Source organism: Delphinus delphis, chromosome 16 (genome assembly GCF_949987515.2).
Source record: "Delphinus delphis chromosome 16, mDelDel1.2, whole genome shotgun sequence".
NCBI lineage: Eukaryota > Metazoa > Chordata > Mammalia > Artiodactyla > Delphinidae > Delphinus > Delphinus delphis.
Genome location: NC_082698.1, coordinates 34,678,627 through 34,691,377, shown reverse-complemented (window position 1 = coordinate 34,691,377; position 12,751 = coordinate 34,678,627).

Below are 12,751 nucleotides of genomic sequence, written 5' to 3'. Positions count from 1 at the left end.
ACTCTCTGGAGGTTGGCCTTGATCCACTGCCCCATGACCTCCTCTCTGTGCCCCCCATAACCGACAACATCCTGCCCCAGCCCCCCTCCTAAGAGAGGAGCTGGAGGGCAGCTGGAACAAAGAACCAGGGTGAGGAAGGACATGGGAGCAAAGACAGGTGGAAGAGCTGTGGCTGGGTTTGCCCTGTCACAGAGCACACAGCTGAGAGCTCTCTCCACACCAGCCATGCAATAAAAGAGCAGTGAGTAAACATGGAAAGGAGGATGCTGACAGTCCTCAAGGAATTAAAGGGCTGAGATGTGAAAGAGTAAGTACAGTTAAAGGCCTTAAAGATTCCCAGGGCCCCGGGGCAAGGATGCAATTGGAGGCCCCTTCTCTTCCCACCCTGACTTTGCCCTGCAGCACTGGGGACCTCATCCTTATGCAGTGGACACTCCAACCCACAAGCCTTGTCCACGTGAACTCCCCCACCCCATCTTCCAAACAGCCACCTCCCAGAACCCAGGGTGCAGCCACTGGCGGTATAGACCGTCCCCAGGAAGACACGCTCAGAGCAGAGGCCAGCACGGGCCCTGGAGGTGGGCTCAGCTGGGGAAACCATTCCAGGGTCCAGGGGTGCCATGAGCATAGTCTAGATGGGGGATGTGTAGAGGCTCAGGTGGGCACATCCCCTTGGCCTCACGGATTGCTCACCCTATGGGAAGAGTTATAGCTAGAAGGGGGTCAGAGAAGTACCTTCTAAGGTGCAGGGACTGAGGGCAGAGGGGCCGAAGGTGGTATCATGCGCTTGTTAGTGGAGCACCAAAAGGCAAAACTGGGACAAGTGGAGTTAGAAGGAAAAATCTTCCCTAGGGAGCTTGCTTCCCTTCTCCACAAATTAGTATGCCCAGCTCTAAACTCATCTGCGTTACCAATTATACATAAAATGTCTGTGGATTCACCGTCACCTCCAACTCAGTCTATGCAAAAGTACAATCTTCCTCTCATACTTCACGAAATTCCCCACTGAGCCGGTGGTACCATCATTTTCTCATATCCTAGTAAGTTAAAATACGGAATCATCTCCTCTGCCCTGCCTTCCTCAGCACCTGGTTCACCTCTGTCTGGGGCCCTTCAGCTAAAATTTAATAATAATAATTATATACATGTAAAAATGAAGCCCGTTTGTGATGAGAGGTCAGACTTTGGAAATTGGAAAAACAAAAAGCGCATTTGAGAAATAAGAGAATCTACCTTCCTATCATATCTTAAATCACAGGCGTCTAGTGACGGCATTCACCTGCAGTAGCCTCTTAAACACAATGACAGCTCGAGTGGCATTTAAATAATGTACTTTCAATATAAAGCTCTAAAAGAAAGCAATTTTATGATAATGACAGTTGTCATGAGAAGAGTTTAAATGTGCATGTAGAATATTTGTTGTCTGCTACCAACATGGTTGCTTTTAGGATTTGGTTCCAATTTTTTCAGTTGCCAGCCAAGACGTTGGTAGCAACAAAATGACAACTCCAGCTACATGCTAGGGTTGATTCTCCGTGACCTAAATGATCAGAGCCCAGAGTATCAGTCTCCACAGGGAAGGGAGTGTATCATAAATCTCAAAGCAGATGTGTAAACAAGTAGTTTATAGACTACCAACTAGGGTATATCCAAAGATTAATTTTCAAAGTTACAGCATCCAACAGTGCACACACTGAACATTTAAGTCTTTGCGTGTCTCTGGTTATAACCATTTTTAGTTACTGGGAATCTGGTCAGCGTTGTAAATGGCCAGGATAAAATATCTGCTGGAGGAGCAGGTATAAGCCTGTGACTCACCAGCTAATCTGACTCAGTGGACCCGTACCAGTCAGGAGCTGTTAATACCTAGATCCAGTAACAAAGCCTGAGCGGGGCAAAGGGGCTATAAGAAGTTTTAACAGCAAATGGCTAGGAGCCCCTGTGGCTGTCTTTATGACTGTATGCTTCGGTGGTATGTAGCACCTGTATCTTTTTTTGCTATAATGGCAAATTTGGGGTACAAGCATGGCCTGATCATTGTTTCCGAGCACACTGAAACTAGATGATGATATAGTACAGTCGGAACTGATCCCAAGATGGGAGGTGCCTCTCTCTACCAGGGTTTGATGCACTCTTAATGTAAATGAGGGCTGGGAGACTCTGCTAGAAATCAGAAAGGCAGAGTGGTGTGGGTGCCTATAGTTGCAGGTGGTGGGACCATTTAGAATGTTAAGGGAGGGTGGTTACCATGTTACATAGGATTGGTCTTTCTGCCACCTAGAACCCCATGTGTAAGCACCAATAACTTAGAGAATAGCTGGTCCTTAACAGAAACACCTAAGGATTTAGCTTTTATTTTCATTTCTGCAGCAGCAATGAGAAGGCAAAGAAAACTTCTACTCAACTTGACACAATCTGACATCTCAAAAGTTTAGGAAAAAAACATATAAAAATGGCCCTGGTTCAGGAAGATCCTACCTGCCGCAGAGCAGCTAGGCCCGTGCGCCACAACTACTGAGCCTGCGCTCTAGAGCCCGCGCATAGAGCCGGTGCTCCAAGACAAGAGAGGCCACCACAATGAGAGGCCCGCGCATGGCAATGAAGAGTAGCCTCCGCTCACTGCAACTAAAAAGAAAGCCCACGTACAGCAATAAAGACCCAACGCAGCCAAAAATAAATTAAAAAAAAAAAAAAGTCCTTTGTCATGAATTCAAACCACATCTTAAAGGCTGGCAGAACAATGCTTTCAAAACCCAGACGTTCCCAAACAATTTATTATTCTCAAGGGTTACATAGGGAAGAGATCATCACTAACCCCCCCCAAAAAAATTGAAAAGAAAATAAAAGTTCTATTTAGCATGCAAATGGGAAAGTTCCTAGTGTGCTTATATATGTACTAACAAAACTTGTTTACAGTGTTTATTATAAAGTATTATTTACACATAAAATATATAATGTGTATACAAGAAATTTCTGCTTAAGAAATAAAATGTTGACTTTGTTTTTTTGGGCTACGTTGGATATTCGTTGCTGCGCGCAGGCTTTCTCTAGTAGCGTGAGCGGGGGCTACTCTTCGCTGTGGTGCGCAGGCTTCTCATTGTGGTGGCTTCTCTTGTTACGGAGCATGGCCTCTAGGCACACGGGCTTCAGTAGTTGTGGTGCACGGGGTTAGCTGCTCCGCGGCATGTGGGATCTTCCCAGACCAGGGCTCGAACCCGTGTCCCCTGTGTTGGCAGGCAGATTCCTAACCACTGCGCCACCAGTAAGTCCCCTTAATAACCTTTTTGAATCCTTTTTTGTACACCACCCCATTCCCATTTACGTCCTCCCCAAGAAGTAACCACTATGCCAAATTCTACTTATTGTTCCTATGTTTCCCTTATTAGATATACATATCAATTTGCTATGAATTTGTAAAAAATCCATATATTCAGCTGTGTGTGGTCTTAAACCTTATGTAAGTGAATCATACTGTAGGTATTTTCTGTAACCTGCTTTTTTGCTCAACTTCGTGTTTGTGGGATTCATTTGTGTTGGTAGGAGTAGCTGCCATACATTTTCACTTAAATAGAATTTATTTATCCAATGTACCCTCAGTGGATATTTGTGCTGGTTTCAGTTTTTGCTTTTACAAATAATACTGTTATAAACATACTTAACTATCTCCTGATACACACACTCAAGAGTTTCTCTGTAGGATATATACATATAGAAGTGGAATTGCTGTGCATCGCTGACTTTACAATGCTAACTTGTTTCCAAAGTGGTCACACCAGTTTATAATCTCACCGGCAGGGGGATTATACGGTGGAGGCCCACCGTCCACAAGCTCACCAATATTTGCTGTTCACAATGTTTTCACTTTTGCCATTCAGGTGGATATGAAATAATAGCTCGGTTTTAATTTGCATTTTCCTGATCATTAATGAAGTTGATAATCTTTTCACATGTTTATTGGCCATTCATGTTTCCTCTTCTGGGAAATGCCTACTCAGGTCTTTTTGCCTGTTTTTCTATGGGTTATTTTCCTTATTAGGTATCGGAGTTCTGTACATATTCTAGATACTAATCGGAGAAGTTATAGCTTCTCTCACTTGGTAGCCCATCTTTTCATTTTCATTATATTGTCTTCTGATTTTAAAAAATTCTAAATTTTAATGTGGTTAAATTTATCAGTTGTTTCCTTTGGACTTGTGTTTCTTCTTTATCTTAGAAATCTTTTCCAGCTCCAAGGTCCTAAAAACCTTCTGTATTTTCTCCAAAAAATTTTAAAAGCTTTTCCTTTCCCCTTTAATTATTTAACCCCCTGGAACTGCTTTTGGTGCAAGGCATGAGGAAGGGTCCTAGTTTCATGTTTTTCCATGTGATTAACCATTTGTTCCAGCACCAGTTATTGTGAAGTCCATTCTCTTCCCACTTAGCATCATTCCCAGCTCTGTCCAAAGTCTTCATATATGTGTGGGCTGGTTTCTAGGTGCTCTATTTTGTTCCACTGGAAATCTGTCCATCCCTGAGCTTACACCCCACACTGTTAGTTACTATAATTTTATAAGAAATCTTGGTATTTGCTACAGCAAGTCCCTCTCTTGCTCCCCCATCATGTTCTTTTTCTTTAGGACATTCTTGACTCTCATTGGGACTCTTTTACTTCCACACAAATTTTAAAAGCAATTTGTGTAGTTCCTTAAAAACAAAAACAAAAGACTATTGGTATCTTGGTTTTGATTGGCATTGCTTAAAATAGTTGACAAGTATCTTCTTGATATTAAGCATTCCTAACAATGAATATGGAATAGTTATTCATTTGTACATCTCTTTATTGCCTTTCAAAGTATATTTCTAATTTTCACCATAAACATGTAGAAACTTTTGTTATGTTTACTCCAAGGAATTCCAAGGAATTTTTTATATTATTGCTGCTATTGTAAAATATTCCTTTTTTAAAAAATTACATGTTCTTTTTATTGCTTTATCTGTAGATATTCAGTTCACTTTTGCATGTTGATCATTGCTGAGTAACAAATTACCCTTAAATGTGGCTTAAAACCACAAACATTTATTATCTCATAGTTTCTTAAAGTCAATAATTTAGGAGGAACTTAGTTGGGCAGTTTTGGCTCAGGGTCTCTAAGGTCATAATCAAGATGTCATCCAGGAGTTCAGTCTTCTGAAAACTTGACTGGGACTGGAGGATCCATTTCCAAGGTCACTCACAGGGCTGTTGTTCAGAGGCCTCTGTTCCTCATCATGTGGGCCTACCCAGGAAGGATGTTCATACCAAGACAACTGGCTTCTTCCAGCATGAGTGAATCAGAGAGAGAGAGAGAGAGAGAGAGAGAAGGGGGGAAGAGGGAAGGGAAGAGGGAGGGGAAGAGGGAGGGAGAGAAAGGGGAGTGGGAGAGGGAAGGAGAGAAAGGGGAGATAGAGGGGAAGAGGAAGGAAGAGAGAGGGGAGAAGGAGAAGAGGGGAGAGAGAGAGAAAGGACAACTAAGATGAAAGCCACAGTGTCTTTTATAACCTAATTTTGGAAGTGACATACCATAATTTCTGCTATGTTCTATTGGTTACACAGAGCAACTCTGGTACAATATGGGAGGAGACTACCAGAGAGTGAATCACAGAAGGTGGGGATCATTGGGGCTGTCTTGTAGGCTAACTACCACAATCTTATATCCAACAACTGCTAAATTCTCACACTTATTCTAATAATTTACTAGTAGATTCTTTTGGATTTTCTGTACAGGCAAATAAGGACAATTTTCTTTCTTTCCTTCCAATCCCATGTTTATTTCTTTCTTGCTTTACTTCACTGGCTCAGATTTCTGGCACAATGTTTGAAAGAGGTGGTGACAGAGGATCTTATCTTAAAAGTAGTGTCAACATTTACCATAGTATGATGTTTGTGGTAGGTTTTAATTGTTTTTATTTTTAGTCAATATCCTTTTTTCAAATTAAGGAAGTTTCCCTTTATACCTAGTTTGAGCAGTGTTTTTTTTTATCATTAATGCTATAAAATTTTATAAACACTTTTTGGTATCTATTGAGCTGATCATGTTTTTATTCCTTTAATTTGTTTATGTGGCAAATTATAGTAATTTTTGGTCTACTGTTGAACCAATCTTGCATTCTTAAAATATCCCCAACTTGATTATAATACATTACCTTTTTATATTTTGGATTCATTTTAATAATTTATTGTTTATAAATGTTTGCATCTATTCAATATTTATAAGTGAAATTGGTATCCTTTCCCATACTGTCTTTGTAAGGTTTCAGTGTCAAGGTTATGCTAACTTATATATGAGTCAGGGAATGTTCCTTCTTTTTTTTATATACTGCAGAATATTTTATATAAGATTAGAAATATTTGGTCCTTGAATATTTGATACTACTTATCTGTAAAAAATATCTGGGCCACGTATTTTGCTTATGAATGGATTTTAAACTACTAATCTTAAATGTTTATAGACTACCCAAGTTTTCTATTTCTTCTTGAGATCATTTTGAAACAATACATTTTTCTAGAAATGCATCTATTTTATCTGCTTTAAGATTTATTAGTATAAAGTTGTTCATAATGCCCTTATATTAACTTTTTAATTATGCATTACCTACGTTTATGACATTTTATTTAAGTCCCAATTTTTTTTAGTTTTCTCACTTTCATCTTCATGCCTCTTGTCAAAGATTTGTCTTTTTATTTCACTGGGTGTGAATTCTTGTTTGATGAAAATTCTTTGAGGCTTTATATTATGGGTACACTCTTACACAGAGCACTTATATTTGCTTCTACCAAAAACCTGTGGGTACTACAACTAGGAGCCTTTCTTTTTTTTTTTTTTTTTTTTTTTGCGGTACGCGGGCCTCTCACTGTTGTGGCCTCTCCCGTTGCGGAGCACAGGCTCCGGACGCGCAGGCTCAGCGGCCATGGCTCACGGGCCCAGCCGCTCCGCGGCATGTGGGATCTTCCCGGACCGGGGCACGAACCCGCGTCCCCTGCATCGGCAGGCGGACTCTCAAGCACTGCACCACCAGGGAAGCCCAACCAGGAGCCATTTTTAAATAAATTTTCTGCTTCAGGTTTTTCAGAACACGGGAATGTGAATTCAGATTGCAAATCCCGATGAGGGCCAGAATGTGGTTATGAATTTTAGGAGGAGGTATTTTTTCCCTCTACCCAGAGGCAGAGGCATCTTTCTTAGTTGAATTTCTTTGTAAGAGGGTTTTATCCCCTTCGTACCAAGGGTGTATCTTTTCTTGGTTCTGGCTATACTAGATATTCGCTGTGACCCCACCCCCACCTTAATGCAGCTTCTCTCCTCATAGCAGCTGTAGATGTTAAAAAAACAATGTTGGTCACCTGGGGATTAACAGGTGACTTCAGGACAGGTGCCAGCCACTTACCTCTCTAGAGTTCTGCTTTTGCTTTTCGTTTAGGGGGCAGAGGAAGCCTTTAAGGCCAGCCTTACTTTCTTCCCAGCTTAGCAATGCTTTTATAAATGTAAGTAGAAAATATTTTATCTAGCACTTTTAGGTGTTTTGTAGTTGGAGAGTTTTGGTGGGGAATAATCTAGACTTTTTATTTACTTTTTACATTTTCAAGGCCATTCTCATCTTGGTCATGTTGTACAGGGTATAACTTTGGGGTTGCTATGAAGCACTTCTTTAGGTATTAGAACAATCCCTGAAATGCTTCTAGAGGACAAAGGTGGAATAGGTTTCTATCCAGGTTAGGATCCTGGTTATACTCTTCAATTTTTACAATGACAAAGTATACTTATGCCCTCTCCTTAGATTTCTAGAAGAAATTCACATAGGGTGAGGCAATGAACTGTATAAAGTTATGAGAGAAGAGCTTGCAGTAAACCAACATTCCTAATGAGAACTAGAAAAGCCATATAAAATATGACAACAACAAAAAAAAAATCTGAAAGCATTGAGCTGTTGTTGAGACAACCAGGGACTTGAAATAAGGAGAACCTGTACAGAGAGAATTAAAGATCGGATAGACCACCACTTCTGAATATGATAGAGTAACTTGAGGCAGACCATTACTAACATGAAGATCAACAAGAAAATCTAGGGGAAAATACCAACAAATTGTTTAAAAGCATTGGAAAGTTACTAAAACAACTAGATTTTATGGCTAAAATGAGCTAACACACTGCAGCTGTTTGTACCAGGATGTGTTTGCTGATTCTGGACAAGGGCAAGAAGCTGAAAATCTGAACTTTGCCTTGGAAGAAGACCAGTGGCATTGACAGAGGTATTGATGGCCTCAAGGAGCTGGAAAAAAAGAAAATTTAAGAGTTCAGACGTCAATATTCTGGTGAGAGGGTGTGCATAAAACTGAACCTGACACTCAGTTCATTTTCCACTCAGGATATTTGGCAAATTTCAAAGCTACAAAGGGCAGGAGGCTAAACAGCTTACCGCAAAAGCAGAGTGGAAATGTTGACAGTCTAGGGGTGCTGAGAAGACAAGGATTAGAGTTTAAAACCTGTCAGGAGGAGGAATCCTGCTGTATACACCAAACTCTCAGCCTCAGAGGGCCACAACTTAAGTGTAGGGGTGAACGAAAGATAAAAAATCTTTAACATGACTGCAATCCTGCCTTCATTCAGCTCAATTCCTGAATGGATTAGGATGATTGGTCCTAACCGTATATGTCTAGCAGAGGAAAGGGTGAATACCTCTGGAGAAAGATTGTACATCTGGTGAAATTCTCTTTCATCTATTTTCTCCATCTTGTCCTCTATTTTTAAAAAACTACTAATAATATCTATTTTCTTTTTGCACTCAATACTTGTCATTCAATCCAAAGTTACTAGGATGCCAAAAGACAAGACCACATGAATAAAAACCAAGAAGAAAATAGATAATATAATCAGACCCAAAGGAGACTTAGATATTAGAATTAGCAGACAATTATGTTAAAGTAACTATCAATATTTTCAAGAAAAATAGAGGAAAGGGTAGAAAAATAGATGAAAATATGGAGAAGTTCACAGGGAATTGGAAACTATCAAAAATATTTAAATGGAAATTTTAGAACTAAAAAAGATAATAACTGAAATTAAAAGCACAAGAATGGATTTAAAAGCAGGGTTCAACACAGCAAAAGAGAGGCTTAAGTGAACTAGTGAATAGAAAATACGTGAGTAAAGCCCAGAGAGAAAAATAATGGGAAATAGAGAAAAGAGGATGAAACACTGGGGCAGAGTAAAGGGGTATAACATAAGTGCAATCGGAGTCCCAGAAAGAGAAGAGATAGCGAACGAGACAGAAGAAATATTTAAAGAAATAATTAGCAGATGATTTTCTAACCCCTACCTAGACTCCTGGCTAGAAATTTACACCTAGTGAAACTATCTTTCAAAAATGAAAGCTGGGGCTTCCCTGGTGGCGCAGTGGTTGGGAGTCCGCCTGCTGATGCAGGGGACACATGTTCATGCCCCGGTCCGGGAAGATGCCACATGCCACGGAGCGGCTGGGCCCGTGAGCCATGGCCGCTGAGCCTGTGCGTCCGGAGCCTGTGCTCCACAACAGGAGAGGCCACAACAGTGAGAGGCCCACGTACCGCCGAAAAAAGAAAAAAGAAAGAAAGCTAAAGATGTCTTCAACAAACAAAAAGAGGGAATTCTGCATCTGCACCAATAACTATACTAAAAGAAATACTAAAAGGGCTTTTCCCTAAGGCTGAAGGAAAAGTAATCCAAGATGGAAACACAGAAATACAAGAAGAGAAGGAAAACAGAGAAGGTAAGTAAATGGATATGGATAAATATAAAATAACTGAAGAAAACAATGATGACAACATCGCATGGGGTTTAAAATATATTTAGAATTAAAATGCAAAATAGCAATGCAAAAGGTGTTCGGATGGCAAAGTATTTTAAAGTCCTAGCTTTATTTTTTTTTAAATATTGGTAAAAATAATAATGTGTGTTGTAATTATTAGGGTAACCAACAAAAGAACAGTAAACAAGTTAATAAACTGGAAAAAAATGGAATCATTAAAAAATAGATTAGGGAGTTCCCTGGTGGTCCAGTGGTTAGGACTCTGTGCTTCCACGGCAGGGGGCACGGGTTCGATCCCTGGTCAGGGAACTAAGATCCTGCAAGCCACTTGGTGCAGCCAAAAAATAAATAAATAAAATAAATTATAACCATTATAAATAAATAATAGATTAATCCAAAAGAAGCCAAGAAATAAATGAAAAAGAACATAAAACAAGGGGGTCTAATAGAAAACAAATAATAAAATGGTAGACATAAACTCAACTTTATCCAAAATTGTATTAAATAGAAATGGACAAAATAACTAAAAGGCATATTGTGAATAAAGAGTTTTGAGAGGCAGTATAGTATAGAAGTGATGACCACGGACTCTTTAAGTCTGGGCTCCAATCTTAGCTTCAATACTTACTGACTAAATATTTGACATTGGGCAAGTCACAAATCTTGCCTGTGCCTCAGTTTCCTCATCTGTAAAATGAAACTAAGGAGAAAACCACCTGATAGAGCAGTTGTGAAAATTAAATGAGTTAATATATGTGTAAAGTACCCAGAACAATGTTTGGCATATAGTAACTGCTATATAAGCGTTAGCCATTGTTATTATTATTTAAGCCTCACAGCAACCCTGTAAATAATTAACTCATTTCACACAGAATTCAATTGAGGCTAGGATGGTAGTGCAACTTGCCCAAAATTACCCAGCAGGGGTGTTACTACAAAATTATAGAGATGTGTAAATGTCTCCAATAGTCACGCTCCATGATGTTTGTTCTGTTCATCACTATACACTCAATGCCAAGCACAGAGTTAGTGTTCTAGAAATATTTTTTGGATGGGGAGTGACTCTTACTACTTACTATACCAAGCTCTTTCAGATACTCTCAGCCAGGAATGCAGAATATTAATATTAGTACTAGCAGTCCTTATTTGAGAAAAGAAACTCAAAAATTGATATTCATCTTCAATAAGAAACACACTGTGAGAATGAATATTTGTGAGGAAACTTTTTACCACTGGGTATTAATTTTAGTAACAACTTACACTTATTTACCACCTATCATTGTTAAGGACTTCATCCGTATGACCTCATTTTATTCTCACAACCACTTCATGAGGTTTGAATGTTATCCCCATTTTAAAGATAAGAACAATGACACCTGGAAATAAGTTGCCACTGAAACACTGGGCCTCAACCATTTAGGAAAGGCTGTACCAATGGGACCTATGTGATGAAGTTCCAGTATTTCCTCTGTACAGCTTTGAGTTTCAGAAGTTGCACGTCCTCCAGCTCCTGGTTGGAATCGGGGTCGGGGGGGGGGTTAGTGAAGGGGGGAGGGAGGATTCCTTACTTCTCTGAGCCAATCATAGAGTCCCATTCACCTGTCCAGGGACTGGCTTATGCACAGGCGTGTGCCTTAATTCTAGTCAGTGAAACATAGTGAGGGGAGGGGAGCCTTTGGTGGAGGGTGGGATGAACTCCTGGGAAACGTCTATTCACTCATAAAAAATGACACAAGAAAGATGGGCTGCTGCTTCTACTCAGTGGCGTTGTGTCTGCATATGATGCCTGGAAATTGTGGCAGCCTTCTTATAATTAGGAAGCAAGTCAGCACAGGCACAATCAAAAGTAATGAGGATGGGAGGACAAAAAATGAAAATAACCTGAGTTTAAAGCTACTAAATTAACCAACTTGGAAAACACCCTACCTTGGGACTCGAGATCACAAATTTTCTTTATCGTTTAAGCTCGTTGAGTCAGAGGATCATGTTCCTTGCAACCAAAGGCCTCCTCATTAACATACCACCATATAAAAAGATCAAAGAAGAGAAAAGCGAGTGGAAAGATTGGTAAAACTAAGAAGTCCGTGTTCAGCTTGTTTAGCAGGAGAGGATATGCGCAGGGGCAAGGGTGTTGGGAGAAGGGGTCAGGGGGCCAGGCCGTACTGTCTCTGTAACTGTCAGCAAGTCTGAACTACTCTAGGCCTCCATTTCATCATCTGTAAAAAGAAGTGAGTGGACGGAATCCTCTGAACCACATATGACTTTCTCTGAAATGGAGAAGTTGAAGACACTTCAGTTCCCACAGCGTAAAGCAGGGGTCCTCAACCTTGACGCATATTGGAAACAGCTGGGAAGCTCTCAAAACTATCCAATACCCAGGCCACAACCCAGAATGATTACAAAAGAATCTGAGAGGGGTGGAGGGAGGCAGGCATCAGTCCTTATAAAGCTCTCTAGGTGATTCTGATATGTAGCCAAGGTTGAGGACCACTGGCTTAGAGGGATCCTATAAACCCAGTAGTGGGTGCCCACTCATTGGCAGAAAGAGGGACGGGTCCAGAGGCAGGAAATCAGCAAAACTGCATATAAGGTACTGCTCTGACTTTGGGATCCTTGCCCACGATCTAGAGGGTTTGTTTAGGCCACAACTCCCAGAAGCTGCTAAGACAAAACAAAAAAACAAAAAACCTCTGTGGGGAGCCTGGCGATGAAAGCTGAAAAGGAGGCTCTCTCTTTGGGGCCTGGAGGATCACCCAGACTTGGGCAGCTCTTTGGGACTCACAATGATGAAGATGCACAGTCTGCTAACTGCACTTCAGTGTGGGGATAAACTAAAAGGAAAGCCATAAATCTAGAAGAGGGCCAAGTCCTTCCTTAAATAACTAAATTAAGCCTTATTTCTCGGGAACAGAATATCATGCACCCCAAATTCAAGCCATTCTCCGTGTTA